Genomic DNA, 14,459 nt, shown 5'->3' with positions numbered 1-14,459 from the left:
TTTGCTGAATTTAAGCGCAAAGTGAACGTGAAAAACGCATTGACGAGTGGCCAAAAATACTCGTATCTCGAGATGCTGATGCCAATTCGTGGCGAAATTCCCAATGAAGGCACTAAAAATACACCGAAATGGTATACAACAAACAAGCGTTTCCGATGAAAAACTTTCAGATTCGTTTTTCCCACCAGTTGCCTCGGTCTTTCAAATGACGCACTTTTCCAAACTGATAAGACAGTGTGGAGTTAAGAACGATGGAAAACAAAGTAATTGCAATTGCCAAGTATTGTGAAAATATAGAATAAACATTTTGAATGTGGTACTCCTGCTTTTACAACCCAAAATAAGCATGTTTTAGACTCGATTTTGTGTCAGGAAGCAACCTACTTAGAGCATTTACCAACGATTGTGGTTTCTTGAATGGGCTATGGTGGCAGCTAATCGCTTGTGGTCAACTCTATATGGAATACAAGCGCTAAAGCGCCTCGAGTGGCTGCACTTTGAACGCATCAGCGATAAGCCCAGAATTCTGATACCCTCTCTTGAAAACCGGGCCCCCGTAAATATGCAAGCCAAAATGGGCTAGAATTTCAGATTGTGCTGAACGGCACGAGTGGAAAAAACCTGCATGCAAATTAAAGCTGGCACCAGGCAAACAGAAATGCAAGGCAGGCCGACTGGCGGCCAGCTGGTGGCCAAGAAACCTGGCCAAGTGCAGAAAAACGGCAAAGAAGTTGGCCCAGGTAGCCGCCAATGCCGAGAACGCGGCCCGATTGCGCACGCATCTCCAATCGCATCTCAAAGTTTCAGCGTTTTTACCACCTGCCGCACTTGTTTATGGCCGCGACTTGTTGGCGACCAAGTTTGGCTTAAACTGCGGATTCTCCTTTTTTCCTGCCAAAGCGGAAACATGCGCATCAAAGCAGCAGCAGCTGCACGGAGAGAAAATTGGTCGCATGTATGGAGGAAATACAATCCCATATGTATTGAAATGAGTCATCTACTTGAAATCTAAAATTTCAAAAATAAAAGCTACAAACTTATTGGGTTTTCTAGTACTTAAAGGTCACTTCAAATATATTGCAATATTTATAAGTATCTAAGATATTTTAAAAGGAATATGAATAAGATATGAAAGACTAAAATATATTTTTAGACTAATTTTGACTAAGCTACAACGTTTTTTCTCTGTGTGCATGGCAGATTGAAATTGGCAATGTCGTCGTCATCGCCTTTTGCGCCCCTTTTTCTTTTGGCTCTTGCACCAGGTTGAATTATTTTTGCTCGACAAAACTGGTTACGAGTTGCAACCAGTTTTCCAGCTTATTCACTTTATTCAGTTTATTCACTAGCGAATGTGTGTGCCTCTCCGTGTGTGAGTGTGTGTGTGTGATTGGGGGAAGCCTCTCATTGGCGCGGTCTTGGCTTTTATTGTTGATGGCTCACTAATTGCTGGCTCGAATGTTTATAGAACAATTAACATTTGCGGCTCATTACGCGTACATTTTGGCGCATGAGCTCAGCCAGCTGAGAAGCGATTCAATACAATTCAATGCGATGCGATGCGATGCGATGCGATCATAGCCAGTGGGGCGTATGAGTAATGTTCGGGGCTAGGAATACCGAGTACTGCCAATGCAATGATTCAGCCGTTTATTGCTGCCTATTTATGTTCGCAGATGTGTTCTGTGGGATATTCGTTATTATAAACAAGCTGCTAGATGGTTTCCAGATGAGAAAGGGGATTTTTCTTCTAAACTTTAAAATGTAAGCAACTAAAAGTTATCAGGTCAAAGTGATGTGTAATAGAGCAGAATGTACATAAAATGTATTAATCGAATTTTTTATTCGTATAAATTTGCTTCAGGGAATTCCCTTTTCATTTCCGACAGAGGAAATGCCTTAGAATCATCAGATGACAGCTGTGAAAAAATACAAAAATTGGGACCGGAGCTCAGTCATAAAAATTCAATTGGGAGCGACGGAATATGGCAAATCGGCCTACACTCACATACAAGTATATATTCATGAGTACTCACACCCGCAATCGGCTTGAGTTTCTCGTCGTTTTCAATTTCATTCGCAACTCACTGTGTGACGTATTTGCCTGTTGATTGCGTAATATCTATTGCTGCTGCTACTGCTGCTGCTGCATTTTAATTTCATTTATTTCAGCCAAGTTCTGGGCACCCAGCAATTGTTGTTTTCTGGCTGGGCCAGGAGCGCAAATAGCCAAATATAAATTAATGGCAAATAAAAGTGCATTTCGAGCATTTTTTGTGCCTGCCAATTTTTTGCAGCTGCTGGCACATTTTATTAAAGACAAAGACAGCCAAAATGCTATAGAAAAGAATATGGTTATGGATATGCACATGGCCCACAGACAGCCAACTTTGGGCAGCTGTTCAAGTTGGCTCTGCGACTTTAGCGGGGTCTTGAATATATATACTCGTATATACGTGCATATATATGTGGCTAAGTGAGTATCTAGAGTGCGACCCACATGGAACTATTTGCCTAACTATGCCAAGAATTTCGCCCATGTGCGTGTGGGACTTGCACAACCCATAACCGTGGGGGTAAGGGGTACTACACAGTCGTAGCCCGACAATTAAATGACTTTGACTTCCCAGACATGTTGAGCAACTGGAGCAGAGTGCTGGAATTCCTGTGACTCGACTTTGTGACTGCACCAACTACCAATTCAGTGCTATCTTGGTGAACTGAAGTGTGTCTACTCAACGGGGTTTTGCCTTTAAACCGTTTTATTCCTCCTTAAAGAACTCTTGACTCGGCAGATCTTAGTTGTCCTGAGTGCAGTAGTTTAGTATGCATTTTCGGGGAATATCTAATCCCAAATAAGAGCAACAACTTGAGCAGGATTTACTTAACAAAGTTTCGCCTTCTTGAAGAGCGAATTACAAATTCTGTTTGTTATTCTGCAGTTGGCTGCATTTTACGTGTGCCACTTTATTAAGAGCTTTTGCATATTTTCTGAATATCCCTTACGAGTATTTAATATTCGGTTGGATGAAAGATTTATGAGCTACTCAAAATGTAAAGTAAAGTGGTAACTCTTCTGAAGTTAGAACCAAATATTTGTTATCCATAGAATGATTTTTTTAATATGGAATATGAATATTTCAAGAACTTAATATGAATTTAGTCGTAGTTCAACTTCAACTTCTTATTCGCAACTTTTCAAGCTTCCTGGAATCTTCAAATTTCGGTAGAAAAATTCTCCAAACAATTCGCCATTGGATTTCCCATGTCGAAATGATTAATTAGCATAAATGCGCCAAAAAGTGTATATTTATTTGTATATACATATACATATATCACTATATATATATAAATATTTATATATACAAAGAGGGCGTAGGTGGGCAAGGACATGTGACTGATAATTGACGAAAAATAGAGATAAGACGCCGGAAAAAGTTGAAGAGTGCTCAACTGGTGGCGCTTCAAGTGATAATCAACAGCTGATAGAAAACCATTAATTTAAACCAGAGTGAAAACTATTTTTATGTATCGACGGAAAAATACCTTGCTTTAAAAGGTATTTTAATTTTTTTATTGCATTGCCTACTTTTTCCCTACTTTTTAAGAAGGACTCTATTTAAATATGTTTTGTCGGATCTTTAAAAATTGTTTAGGGATTGAAATATTATAGGTTTTGCTTTTAGATGCAACTGCATGTATTGATATGATGTATTGACATTGAGCAGTGGTTTATTTATTATATGTGTGTTCTCATCAACCTTATTCTGCGTATAACTAATATACTCTGCAGTTCTATAAGTACCCGGTACAAAAATAAAACATCACCAATCTGTGCGCTAAAGCACACTCATACAATCCATACATATACCATCTAAATTTATGTTCGTCTAGTTGAATGAGCGCAAAATGGAATGCCAAAACGCTGACACCGCAATTATGAAAAGTTATTCACTTTTTATGCTTAATTTCCTTTGAATGGCCCACTTGAATTCCCTGGTTGAAAACGAAACAGAAATTGAAAGAGAGCTGGCTGCCTGTTTTTCTCTTTGGAGCAGAATGTACATATATTCAATCTATTTGTTGCTGGCTGGTTATAGTTCTTGTTGTTGTTGGTCGATTATCATTAGCGGTCGCTGTGGTTGTTGTTGCCGGTGCCTTAATTGCCTAGTATATGGTTTTTGGCTCTATTTCACGAGCGATAAGATTTCACGTGTCTTTTTTCCGTTAGTCGCCCGATTAAAGCTGCTGTTTACTAGATAGAAATTATTTGAACAGCGGAAAGAAACGGAAATTGGTTCAAGTTTGATGGTAATGAATAAACTTTCTTAATAACATTTACATTTCTATTTATATTTCTTGTATTAATTTATATTTTTTGTTTTGGTTTGTCTGGTAGAAAAGTACTATATGTGTATATTTTCTATTCAGAAATGAATTTATTCTTTGAATATATAATTCGTATTTCTTAAATATATATTTCATATATAGTTATTGAAAATGTTCCCAAATATTTTGTAATTCTGCGTGTATTTTTGTTTTACAAATCTGGTTTAACATACAAATTGCGAGTCCGGGAAAATATCTAATTCAAAACAAGTTAGGAAAGTTAAATACAGACTATAGCCTGTATGCCTCGACCTTATCGAAGCAATCGCAATTTCAAGCTGGCCCTGTTGTGCAGAAATTTATCGCGTCCTTCGGCTTGAGGGGAAAATAAAAAAGGGCCACAACAAGTCCGAAAAAAAAATAAATAAAGATTTATTTCTCGATCTGCGTTAACATAAATTACGGCTCCACCAGCCAAAGCACTGCAAAGCCAAAGACTTGGGCTAAAATCACACGGGCACACACAAAGACGACTACGTCATAGCCATGGTAACATTGTTGCCTGTTGGCCCGTGTGTGTGTATATATCGTGCCATTTCGTTTCTGCACAGCGATTGCGATTGTATATGTATCTGCTGCCCGGCGAAAGATACTAAGATACAGGTTCCAGCGAAAAATAAAAGTATCTGTTGCTGCCAAGTTCGAGCTTCGGAGCATCCTGGCAACGGCAACAGCTGCCAACTTTCGTGTTCGACAAGAAAAAGGCGCAAAAACGAAATCTGTCTGCCTCTGTGTGTTTCTGTGTGTGTGTGTGCCATTATCCCTGTGTGTGTGTGGGAGAATCCTCAATCAACTGCCTCCACACCTTCTACAATGTCTGCTGTTTCTGCTACAGTGGCACATCTTTAATAATGACGATATTGTAACATTTCATTTATGTCCGTCAGTTCGTAACACCTTATTTCTGGTACAGTGGCACATCTTTAATAATTACCATTTTTAACCATATCTATTCGTAATACCTTGGTTTGTAAATCTATTCGCTATATAAATGGTGTTCATTTTTAAAGCTTTCATGCAAAGAGTGATACTTGGATAATGTGCTGAAGTATAAGCGCTCCCATCAAATGCTGAAGAATTCGCGTACTTTACAAGCACCAATGCTAAAGTCTTAATATAGTACTGTTTTTTAAAAGAAAATTTTCTGCATGTGGGCTATTTCATTATCGGTTATTTTACTGTATTTGTAAGATACGCGTAGCACTTGACGTTACTTTACTTTTCGGTTCTCAGTCACTCGCTTTCTCGCTCCGATTGTATCTGCAGCACGAGCTTGTCGCAAAAGGGGGCGTGGGGCTCTTGGGGGTGGGCTTTAGCTGCGAGTGAGTGAGAGGAGTTGAGAGAGAGACAGAGAGAGATGGCTGTGCGTGGAGCGGTCTATAAACAGAATTCTAAATGCTGGCGCCTCACCGACGTGCCCGACGTGCTGGGCGCACTACGTGCCACATTCGTAACGTGACTTCCTTCAATAAATGGCCCACGGCCGTCGTGTAAGAGAAAGACGGAAAGAGAGCGAATTTGCGGTGCTGTCGTTTAATATAAAGTTTCGCAGGCCCCATTTCCCCCCATTACTCTCAGCACAACCAGCTCAGTTAGCCCAGAAACCCTCCCCCCATTGTCTTTTGCCCCCGCCCAGCTCAACTTTAAATGTATTTTCCCAGAATCCTGTTAGCTGAAAGCTCTGGGCAAGTCTTTTACATAAGAAAACTTTTGGCCGGCTCATTTTTCATCGGAAAGCATAATACTTCTGTAACGAGTAATTCAAAGTTGAGCGGAATATTCTGGTATATTGGTTACACGGAGAGTTCCGCCTCCATCGCAGGGCCACACTTTACGAGTATTTCGTAGTTCCAATTGCATCCCGGGATTGTATCGCTTTGAAAACGCCGCCGTCGCCAGACAACAAGACGACATCGTCGCCAGACAGTCGCAGTTGGAGATGGCGACGTTTGCCAGTTGGAGAGGGGGAGGGGGTATTGCACCATCGCCATGCATGGGTCTTTCACCCAAAACGCAGCCGATCAATGTCACACCGAGAAAAAAAATGGCAGCTCACAGTTGATCTTCATTCGTTAATGAAGCACTGCTCCCGAGTAATGCACTTGGAATCTGATTCATTACCAAGTTTGTCACTTTCAAGCCAACCGTGCAACACAAGATACAACAAGTTAGACACACAGATAACAGATACAAAGTCTAGATACGCGTACAAGAGTCACACATCAGATGCAAAATTAAGATAGCAATAGATGGCAGATAAAAACTACAAATATGTGTGACAAGAGGTGCAAAAATAGCAGTTACTTAAGTTGGGAGTAGACCTCATGAAACAGAAGTAAAATTTGTCCAATTTTTTCAGTGGGTGCTTCGTGTTTCTTGCAGTGCACATGGTTGGTGCTATCGATGATGCCCGATTTTGAACTTGAGAGTGGCGACCCTCTTCACGTCGAGCAGTCTTCGGTCGTGTGGAGAACCCTTTGTTCCCGATGAGCGCGGAACGGGCAAACCCGTATCCACTAGTGCAGACTCTCCCTCTCGCTCTGGGCAAGTATCTCGCACTCTGTCTCGCCGCCTGGGATCCTGGCTTGTTTATTGTTTTCCGCTCTCGGGCGTTGAGTGCTTGCCTCGGTTGTGGTTGTGGTTCTGCCTGATTCTATCCCTGGGCAGCCTCATCGAGTAGGGACTACCTGACGAAGCAACCTTGTTTACCTGTACTGCCCTCTCGCTTCCGCCCCGGCAGCCGTCTCTTTCTTTAGCCTGGTCTACTGCAACGTAATCATATTTGAGGTGCACATAAGGAGTATTTCAACCTGTCCCTGATGGTCGCTTTTCTGTTTGTCTTCTGGACTTTTGGGGGCACTTAACTTTTTATCGGAAATCATCTTTTCGTTCTTCTGCGAATTTCAGTTCGATGGGTGTGTTTGTGTGAGAATTTATGCTTCAATTTTATACATACATATTGCTTTGCGGAGGACGTGTTTGATTCTCTCCTTCGACTTACATACATTATATTTGTAATATATTTAAGGATTATTAGATACAAGTTACATGTGTAAACTCGGCTATTATTATCGCTGAAGTCTTGCTTGAATTGAGCGTTTTCTAATGTTGATAATTCAACATTTGTGGCAGTCTGGTGAAATGACCTTTAGCCCATTTTGGCGTCCCAGCTTGACTGCAAATTCGTGGTATCTCATTACCGCCGCATGTCAACCAAGTGGTCGAACTCAAAGTGAATTGCAATTGCAATTAGGCAACGACTTCCGAGCAACATGCAGTCTGCCAAAAGGCCCCAAATCAATGTGGGCAAACAGGCGTTCACGGCCCGGTTGGCTTCAAAATAAATTGATATGTGCTGATAATGTATTGATTACGGCGATTAATCACCCACCGGGCCGAAATGAAATTCCAAGAAATTGGCTGCGCGATAATTTGAAGTTAGTTCGGGCGGTGACTAAGATAGAGCCGAGCGAACTAAAGGCAAAGATGATATAAAAAACCCGTTTGAAGTGGCCAATAGGCGGTTGAGCGGTGCGCAGCGAGAAACTTGATAGAAACACTCGTATAAGCCCCGTCAGGTGAATCATCATCGGCCAACAACAGTGCACCACTACCTGTCACTCGGGCGGTTCTGTGTGCTAATATTTGGGCTTGTTGGACGAGTGGGTGCGGCACCACCAGCACCGCCAGCACCACCGCAACTTGGAGAGCGATTTAATAAAGTCTTAAACCAGGCTATATCGCAGCCCCACCGCGAATCGAGTGACGCCGAAACAGGTTAACAGTGCCAGAACGTGCTTTTATTGGTGCATTGTAAAGCAGGTACACAGCGACAAATAGTTGGGTACTTTGTGCATACAAATGTCAGGGTTTACTTCATGCAAAGTCAAGTGAAAACACAGCAAATGACGTGGGTGTTTGGTTTAAAAGAATAAACTCATTCAGAGCGTTCGAGTAGCTTTCACTGGCCTTGAAAAGATTGAAAGTATCTGAAGGATCACCAGAATCTATGATAGTGTTTAAAAGCATACTGCATTAATGAGGTTGGACTTAAGATATACTTCTAAGCATATTTTCCGTTATAGGCATTAAAATCTTAATTGAAATGTGCAAAACAGCAGAATAGGTATGTTCGCTCGAAGAAAGTAATTAAACAAAATGAAAGCATGCTATGTGGTTTCTCGCCGTGCACTTAAGCAGCCAAAAGCAGCCACTTGGCTGGCTGGTTGCAGCCACACTTTTCGCGTCACTCTGGCCCCCGTGGAAGCCCCAAAAACCGATTCCGAACCAAAGTGCTAGCCCCAAAGCCAAAGTGCGCGCGTGTTTGTCTCTTGTTGTGCCGGACTTTGGGTTCTTGGGGCCTGTGTGTGTTTGTATTCATTCTTTCGTGAGCTTCCCCCATATTTCTGGTTCGGTTTTCCTTTGCTTTTGGGGCAGCAGCCACAACAGCAACAATATGCATAAACGTTGGCCAAGTCGAGCTGACGACGCTGAATTAAACTGAAACCGGTATGACGTGATGCCGGGCTTCATTTTCTTGGCTTTTAATTTTTTGTGTTTTATTTCTGTTGGCTTTATGTGTTGCTTTTATTTGTTGCTCTTCTCTGACTTTGCATATTTGCGTTTTGTTTGTTTTTGTACACCCAAATTCAACACGTTCGTTTTTTTAAGTGCCTGTGTTTGTGCGCGTTTGGCGTAGACAAACAGAAATTAGAAGAATATAAAAACGAAATAAGTATCAGAAAAAGTTTGTTTTTTTTCTTATTTCTTTATAGTTCTCTAACGAAATTTTTACCTTTTCGATTCGTTATTTTAAAAAGCGCCTATTTGGGCAGCTGATTTGGCTGAAATTTTTGCTGTTTGAACTACCGAACTCGAATTTATTTGCAAAAATAAGCGAAAACGCTTAAACTTGATGACAAATTTTATTACTTAGTTGAATAGTAGATATTGTATATAAATATCTTTCTTAAGCAAATGTATACATTTATAAATAGCCAATTTGACAAATTTTAGTGTATGAAATGAATGCTTACCGCATTGTTTAGAATCTGGAAGGATTTGTGTACGAGTATTGTTAAATTAGTGATAATTCAAGAGATATTGCTTCAAGAACAACTAAGTTTGATTCGAGTTTGATTATAGTTGACTTACCCTGCCCATTATCGCAATAAGCCGGCCAAGATTGCTGAGTTCGTATAAACAACGAACGCAATGACCGAATTTAGCATTGACCTATGCTGCGGAAAGGTTATCAATCGCAACGAAAATAAACAGTTCACTTCACTCGTAAAATCAAGTACGTAATTGCTGGTGATTTCCACAACGACTGTAGTCATCAATTTGAATTAATTGGCCGTTCTGTGAAAAGGCATTCCAGATATAAGCCAAAATCTCTGTGCATGATCCCCTGACTTGGCTTTGTCCATTAATTAGTGTTTGTCTGAATAGTGTTCTTAGTCTTTTTGAGAATGCATTATAGCTGCAGGAATTATTTACACATTTCGGTTGCTCAGAATTTCATGGCATATCCACAGCATTAATTAACCAGGCCTTTGCTTTAGAATACCCACAGCCATGCCCTTCTGGCCCCAGGAATGGCAATACTTTACAAATCATGCACTTCAATTACAAGGCAAATGCTTTCCAGCCAGCTGTTCCAACAGAAGGGGTCGCCAATCTAGGCAGCTGACGTAGGAAACGCCACTTTGGCCGGCTCCAAATGTGGGGGGGGGGGTTAGCTGGGGGCTGTGGGGCTGAGAACTCGAAACGACCGACAATCCAACGCCGCCCCATGACGAAGCAATCGAGAGATACACGAACGAATTCCGGCACGTCCTTAGGCAACAAAAACAAAAATTGTATTAGGTTATCCTTGCCGCACTCACACACATGCACTACAGTGTGTTTAGCACACCCATTGTGGGTCGAAAATGGGGCGGCGGGTTGGGGGGTTGGGTGGCTGGGGGTCGGAGGGTTGAAGTGGAAGGCAAATGGCCTTTCACGGTCGTTGCCGTCACTCACTTACTGTTGCTGTGGCCCTTGTTGTTGCTGCTGAACTGCTTTCAGCCGCAGCAACAACCTCTGTACACGGCGAGAAATTCATGGCGCTCATTAATATTAAATGAGAAATACCTATACACGAAAATACAGAAGAAAACTGGAAAGTTCAGTAGCTTTGCAGTGGTTTTTGGAACTTTGTAATTGTTGCATATCTCCTAAAATGTAATAATATGAAAAAAAAATTTCTAATTGCAAATATTGCACAGTGAATATTGAACAAAGTATTCAGCTTGTTGATATCATTTAAGAAGTTTTCCAATGGAATAAGATAACGTTGTCTACTTTTCAGAACTTTTTTTAAGAGCTTCCTGCCATCAGTAATTGTTTTCAGTGCAGCAGCAACTCACATTGGCCATAGCCAACAAGGCTCGCACCCGTGACACATCGAGTTGTTAAGGGGGCCAAGCTCACGTTTCCTTGTCACACACCCCCCATTTTCCGCCATTTCCACTTGGCGCCCTCTCGCTCACTCCCGGGCGCTCTATCTCGCTCACTGGTTGCCTACTCATTTGTGTTAAGCTGCTCGCTACCCAGCAGAGTTCCTAAAATCGGGTATTATCAATGCAGCTAGGGAATAACCAAGTTTACTGCGTAATGAGCAACCAAAATCTCATTTTAGCCTAAAGTTTGAGCCACAACAATATGGATGTATAAGCAGTTTCCAATGCCTAACATTTTATTAGCCCAACAGGAGTAGTTAAACATGTTTATTGGAACTCGCAGGAAGATTCATTTACTTGTAGATACATAAAGATACTTGGAGATACTTATAGTTACTGGTAGATACTTATAGATACTTGTAGATACTGGTAGATACTTGTAGATACTGGTAGATACTTGTAGATACTGGTAGATACTTGTAGATACTTGTTGATTACTGGTAAATACTTGTAGATACTGTCAGACCCAAATGAAGCACGAAATGCTTGGCAGTCCTGGCTAAAATGTATCACACTTTATGGGGTATCCCCAGCTCGCTTCATCTCTGGCGATTCCCCAGTGGTTGGTTGACTTGGTTTAATGTTCGCCTTACTGTGGCAGCGTCATCATCCCCATCCAGCGCCACCCAGCCCCCCAAACCCCCCAAACCCCATCTTCCTCGTCATCATCATCGTTCAATGTTCGTTTTATTGTGGTGAAGTGCTGCTGGCGTCGCCGTCGACGCTGGCTGCTCTGCCGCCAGCTGCCCCACAAAATGTACAAAAACAAAAAAGCAGTGGCTGAAAAGCAAAGAAATAAAAAAAAAAAATCCAATGTGCGCCCGCAAAAGCAAATAAAACTTTATCATTTGGGGAAGCCCTGCGCTTTCATAGACTTGCCTTGAATGTGTGGGTGGTGTGCATGTATTTGGGTGATGAAGAGCCTTGCCTCACACACACACATACACAATGCCTTGTTTTCCCCTTCTTTTTTTGCCAGCTGCCAACTTTTCCCTTAATTTCTTGTTTTCATTTTTTCCGTTTGCTAGTGCCCTGCACACATGTATGTACGTTTTTCGCTCTGTGTGGCAGGTCCTTTTTCTACAGGTATGGGGTTTTATTTTTGCTCAAACTCATAGGTAAAGTTGGGCCCTGGATTTCAGTTCACGTTTATTTATTTCCCTTTTATTTTCGCTGCTTTCCTTGTTTTCCTGCGTGTTTCTTTTCTTTTTTTTTTGGGTCTGCTTGTTGCCTTCCCCGCTGCCATGACCTTTTTAGTGGGCGAGGGTCGGTGGGCGGGTGAAATGATAGAAGAGAGAATTTTCTGGGCGTGGCTGCCCACAACAGTTGCCTAAAAGGCGTCCCAGGAAAAGCTGAAGTGGAGTGTTTGTTTACGGCTATGATATGGCCCAAAAACAGGGGGGCGAACCAATTTGGCAGAATGGGTAAACTGTGACTCAGGAAATTCACTATATTCGTTTGGAAATTGTTGCGTGCTGAATCGTTGGTACTGATTTTTAAATGGAATTGGATTGAGCAGGGTTAGGCGATCCAAAATCCACAGCTTAAATATGGGTTAGGCATAAAGTTCCTAAGCCTATGAATCAATTAACGGCAAGAAGACTTGAAACATTAGATCAAAAATAAATCAATCTATTGAAACGATTAGATCCAAGATCTGTTAGGAAGCCAAACTGAGCCAACCAGTTAATCCCGAGCTACAAACGGAATCAGAGCAATCACCAAATGGAAATGGGCTCCGTTTAGGCCACACCTAGACCTACATGGGCAGTTACCCGGCACTTGAGGACTCCGAACACGAAGCCCACGCCCAGCAACACTTCCTTCCTGGCAGCCATAATGAAAAGCTACCCCATCTGAATGGCAAAACTACGCAAACTAAAGGCTTTTCTTTTTCATTCGCAAAGGAAATGGAATGCGAGCGGGCCAGGCAAAAGTTGCCAAAGGGAAACAGAAACAAAGGTAGCGATGGAATGAAAATACTCGCAAATAAAAGTGCGGGGAAATGCCAGCCGCAGGGAGTGGGTGGAATTTCCTCACCCAACTCCATTTCCACTTCCATCTCCACTCCCGCATCCCCGACTCCTCCGCCATAAATTATCCGCACAATGGCCCAGAGGCAAGCAAAGGCAATGCGAGCACGGTTGCAAGAATCCTGAGCAAAGTCTATTTTAATTTTGACGTCGTTAGACGAGGGCGAAAAGAGATTACGGCGAACTCACTACTGGCAACGCAAAGGCAAGCCAAAGTCAAAGGCGGAGACAATGACAAAGACAAAGCCAAAGCCAAAGCCAAAGCCAAAGCCGAAGCCAGCTTAAGTGTTTCGGCCCAGCTCCCCAGCCCTAGATCCCCAACCTCAAAGATCAAACCAAACCCATTCCCATACTCAAACTCAAACCCAAGCCCAAGCCCAAAGTCGCCTGCATACCAAAAGCGAAACCCATTGGCAGCTTGAAGTCAAGTTGTGCCCAAACTTGGGGCATGTTGCGCCTGCTACACTGGGAATTCCACGGAAGCACTTTCATTTGAAGGCTATGACGCTTTTAAAATAATTTGTCACAAATTTTAGGAACAACTACAGATAATATCGCCCAGAGTACAAGTACTTTCAATTGAACATTGTCTAATCATCAAAATGTTTTAGATGTTGTGAGACTCAAACATTTGTTGAAAGTAATTATTAAAATAGTACATAAAATACTTACTCAAACAAAATATTTATTCAAACTTAATGGGCATAAAATGTTTCAAAATTTCTTAGATATATATTTTTTAAAATTTTATATCTTTCGAAGAACAACATACTTCTATAAAACACTCAAAATAAAACATATTAATTGAATCAAGTTCAAAATGTATTGATTAAACACAAATATTCAATATATTCAATTACTGGTCGTCTAGCCTGTTTGTTTTGAAATAAAAGTAAATCCATCTTAAATCCCTTTAGCTCGTAGAAGTAATCAAAAGCTGGGAATGTGCACTGTATCTCAGCGCGCAGTACTTGGCGTATATCAAAAGGCAGGCAGCACACTTGTATCTCATTTGGCAAAAGTATCTGGGGATGGGGCAGTCACAAGAAAGTATCTGGCTTTTTAATAGGTTCAAACTGTGGCATGAGTAACGCAGCGCACAGAGCAACTTGACTAACAGGCGGCGTGACGGCGTGACGCAAAGTATCTCAGCTATTGCGATTGTGAATGTGAATGTGGATGTGAGTGTGCAAGTCGAGTATCTGCGACTGTGTGCCTTTTGTATCTCTGTATCTGCGTATCTCTGTGGCTGCGTATCTGTGAGCTAGCTGCCTGTTGAGCGGTTGAGCTGCGCCAAAAGTTCATGACGCTGGCTGAGCTTCATTTTCAGCCCATTTTTTTTACATGGGGCGATTCCGACTGGCTGGCAAACAAGCTGCCTTGTTTGCGTCTGTTTGTTTTATGTCTTTTCTGTTTTTCTGCTTCTCTGCTTTTCACCCGTTTTCTGTTTTCCTTTATTTCAGCTCTCTGCTTTTCCGTTTCTGGCTTCTGCCCCTTTCTTTTGCCCATTTCGTTTGTGTTTTTGTTTTGTTTG

General features: G+C 41.7%; 1 protein-coding gene across 1 annotated transcript in view; it reads right to left on the bottom strand.

Annotated features, from left to right (window-relative positions):
* Nucleotides 1-14,459, bottom strand: part of LOC6547249 — a 44,219-nt gene that overhangs the window by 27,846 nt on the left and 1,914 nt on the right. The gene's annotated exons all lie outside the window — the stretch shown is intronic.

This window comes from Drosophila erecta, unplaced genomic scaffold, assembly GCF_003286155.1.
Source record: "Drosophila erecta strain 14021-0224.00,06,07 unplaced genomic scaffold, DereRS2 tig00000092-arrow-pilon, whole genome shotgun sequence".
In the NCBI taxonomy this organism is placed as follows: domain Eukaryota; kingdom Metazoa; phylum Arthropoda; class Insecta; order Diptera; family Drosophilidae; genus Drosophila; species Drosophila erecta.
Note: the sequence above shows the minus strand (reverse complement) of the source record. Positions and strands in the feature narration are given on the sequence as shown.